This window comes from Marmota flaviventris, chromosome 14, assembly GCF_047511675.1.
Source record: "Marmota flaviventris isolate mMarFla1 chromosome 14, mMarFla1.hap1, whole genome shotgun sequence".
NCBI lineage: Eukaryota > Metazoa > Chordata > Mammalia > Rodentia > Sciuridae > Marmota > Marmota flaviventris.
In genome coordinates this window covers 69,902,896-69,906,957 of record NC_092511.1, presented here as the reverse complement: position 1 = coordinate 69,906,957, position 4,062 = coordinate 69,902,896, and the positions used below count along the sequence as shown (strand labels likewise).

Sequence of the window (4,062 nt, the reverse complement as noted above, 5' to 3'; positions counted from 1 at the left end):
TGTATCTCAGAAGTAGAGCATTTGCCTAGCATGCAGGCAGTGCTAGGTTCAATTTCCTGTATCACAAGAAATAAAGTGCATGTTCTTAAGTATTAGGCCATATAGAAACCAGAAAAAGACTTGTGAACCTAATCACAGGTACACAGAGCCAATCCAGCCTAAAGCAAACCTACTTTACACGAACACCACTGATATAACAAACAAAACAAGAACATTCATGTTATCAGCTTTAGAGGGAAAAGGAATAATACCAGTTACAGGTTTAGTGAGGCTGAAAACACATGTGATTGTTTTCAAAACCAGAGTAGGTTCTAATTCCATTCCTTTAGCATAGAAAAACATTTTCCATTTGCAAATCAGAAAAAAAAGTATTGGTTAAATTTGACATTAATTAACAGAAGAGAAAATAATAGAGCAAAGTTTGGGTCAATGGTCATTACTATACCCAAGTCAAGTAATGTCAAATGTGTGTCCCAATTACTTTCACTTTGTCTACTTACAATAATTCCATCAGAAATATATGTAATAAGTTTGTGATTCAATCAGGTTGCTATACATCTTCATCTATCCAGTTCCTAAAAAGTACTTTATATGTGAAAATTGTTTCCATTTTAATAATTGAGAAAACCGGGGGTTTACCAATTTCATTTAACAATGAATGAAAGGAAGCAGAATTCAAACACAGCAATTCAGCACTGAAGTTCAGATTTAACACGTCAGCGGCTGACTTAAATTTCTGATGCATTGCATATTCCGGAAAGCCTTAGGCTTGTGACCTATTCTCTTTTCTATCTCATGCGACTTACATTTGCTCTTTTGTCAAATGGCATCAATTCAATAAATTAAAGAAAACAGATGGAGAGGCACATCAAGCCAGCAGTACACAATCCACTAAAGTAATTAAGCAATTACTTGCAGGAACACATTCCTCCCTCAAATATAATAATGTGTAGCATTATCAACATTTTTCTTACAGAGGATTAAGAGCATTAAGAAAATTAAGCATCATTAAACGGCTTGCCATGAAATTACATAGTAAATTATTAAAGTTAAACCCATTTTTGATTCATCAACATGTTTTGTTCTTTTATTTAGTAAGGATCAATTTAGTGAAGGGGAACATAGAGAGAGGAGAGAGGGAAGATGGAGAACCAAAGAGACTGGCATAGGCTTGTCATGCCAAAGGAGATTAGTAGCAAGTTCCCAACCGGGTGCTATAAAATCCTTACTTAAAAGCCTCTTCTCAATAAATTACCTAGCCACATAAACTGGAAAGGAAAAGGAAGTATAGAGAGATTCATCTGTGAAGCCTGTGCTGGTGCATAAATTCCTTCTTAGTATTCTTTGAAGCTAGTCAGCAGCTCCTAGCAGCTGAAGTCAGTCTACGCACCCATCCCCCTTCAACACATACAACCTTGCTGTGACAGGTCTTTGCATTGCTAGTAAAAGAACTGAGGATAAAGGAAGGTGTGCCATTGACAGATAAAGCCTCACAGCAGGGCACTGAAATTTGCCACTTGCATTTATTAAACCTAAAGGTCATTAATCCTTGAGCATCAGACCCAGTCCAGATGTAAAACTGACCCTCACTTTTGCTTTTTTTTTTTTTAGTGAATATACAATTTATTTAACATTCAAACTTCATTAAGACATGTGCAATATGGCAATTTTACTATGGGTTTCACCCTACCTAGGATATGATTGCTTGCTGGGGCTTAGCAACAGGGTCCAGTTCACACTTAGCACTAATTAAATACTTTATTGAATAAATACAATACCAAACAAAATGCATTCAAATGTTTTCTAAAAAAAATCAATTTTAAAGGGGTTTCTATTCAGGCTAATGACAAACACAATAAAGGCAGATATGCTAGTTTAACATAATTGGATGATTTTATATAGCACTTATATCTTTTAGAACAAGTATATTATTAAATGATAGAGAACATCTAATACAACCATTTCTACAGAACTAGGAAATAAATTTCTAAGAAAAAGATTTTACAAACCCCATCTTTTATACCCACCCCAACAGTCTAACTCTAAAGAGGATAAAGCCAATGACTTTCCTCACAAGAGCTCATGACTAAGGTTACTTTGCTATCAAAATCTGTATTTCTGATCAGTTATGAGCACTGGGACAAGATTCAAATATTCCCAAAGAAGCACATTGTGATCGCCTATTCAGCAACAGCGAGCACTGCATTAAATATGTCTCATCCCAAGAATTAAATAAGGTCAGCCACATTCATGGGCATTTCCTCCACTGTAGTATTGTAGAAAGTCTCAATTTCAGGAAGAATCCTCTTGTCTTCTTCAGTAACAAAGTTTATAACCACACTTTTCCTTCCAAATCCACCCCCTCTGCCAATTTCGCTCTTTATTCAAAAAGTGTGCTATTTTGCTTATGATTCCACGTCCTAAATTACATCAACGCCGTTTCTGAGCGCCATCTCATCATCAACTGTTGCTATGGACTCCTGTGAATATAGTTTTTACGATTGGTAGGTAGATCATAGTTTATAACCAAAGACACTTGTTGCACATCAATCCCACGAGCCAACAAGTCAGAAGTAATCAGAACTTTTCTTGACCCAGATCAGAATTCCCTCATGATAACATCTCTTTCTTTCTGGTCCATGTCACCATGCAGAGCAGAAACTGTGAAGTCCCTGGCGTGCATTTTTTCAGTGAGCCAGTCCACTTTGCACCTTGTATTGAGAAAAATCACAGCCTACGTAATGGTCAGTGTCTCTTACAAGTCACAAAGTGTGTCCAACTTCCACTCCTCTCTTTCAACATTAATGTAAAACTGTTTGATTCCTTCAAGGGTCAATTCTTCCTTCTTCACTAGAATTTGAATTGGATCTCTCATAAATTTTTTGGTCACTTCCAACACATGAGTTGGCATTGTGGCAGAAAGCAACACAACCTGAATACTTGTATTTAATTTTTGAAAAATCTCGTAGATTTGATCCTTAAACCCTCGGCTCAACATTTCATCTGCTTCATCCAAAACAAACATTTTGATCCATTTTGGAGAAAGATATCTTCTGTTTAACATACCTGTACCAACAACAATACGTGGTGCTTCAGCCTGCAGTTTTTGCATTTCATTTCGAACATTTGTTCCACCAAAGCAGGCATGACAAGTTGCTCCCATATAGTCTCCAAGTGCCAGAATCACCTTTTGGATCTGTTGAGCCAGTTCTCTGGTGGGGGCCAATACTAGTGCTTGGGTCTCCTTGAACTCAATCTCCAACTGTTGCAGGATGGAAATAGCAAATATGGCTGTCTTGCCAGTACTTGACTGAGCTTGAGCAATCACATCATACCCTGTAATACAGGGAATAATAGATCTCTGTTGAATAGCTGAAGGCTTCTCAAAACCATAAGCATAGATGCCCTGAAGAAGAGATTCCTTTAAATTCATATCATCAAAGTTATCAACAATCTTATTCCAGTTGCTCTCGATGACACCATCAGGATCCATTCCCTCTGGGCCTCCATGTTCTCTGCTGTTATAATCCACGGAACCACCAGACATGATCCGAAGAACTACTCAGTGTCCGACTGAAAAGCTGCTTTTTTTTTTTACATTAGGATGACTAATCAAAGCACATCAAAAGACAGTTAATAAACATACATGTTTGTAAAATAAGACTGAAATTTTTGCAGGTTAGCACAATGACCTCTAATGTATTTTCAATATTTTATTAGCATCAATTTGATCACATGGACTGTACATTTGTTTCAAGTTGAGGGAGGGATAAGACAGTCAATTAAAAAGTCTTTGGCCCTAGAACCTCATATGCTACTAGGAAAGTCTGGGGGTCCTATTGTGAGAACATATTGTAAGACATTCCCTGCACTATTAGACAATATTTTGTGAATATCAGTAATATAGGAAAGAAGTTATAAGTCACACAGCTATTAAACATGACAGGATTTCTGTGCAGGAGCCACATACCTTAATACAGATGTGAGTGAAATCTACCTATTCATATTCCCTTCATGGTTTCTACCAGGAAGGATACTAAGAACAAACTTTTGGAAAGCATT

At 36.9% G+C, this 4,062-nt stretch overlaps 1 pseudogene; it reads right to left on the bottom strand.

Moving 5' to 3' along the window:
• Positions 1–2,446: 2,446 nt before the first annotated feature.
• Positions 2,447–3,557, bottom strand: LOC114099495 (eukaryotic initiation factor 4A-II-like; annotated as a pseudogene).
• Between the last annotated feature and the right edge of the window lie 505 nt (positions 3,558–4,062).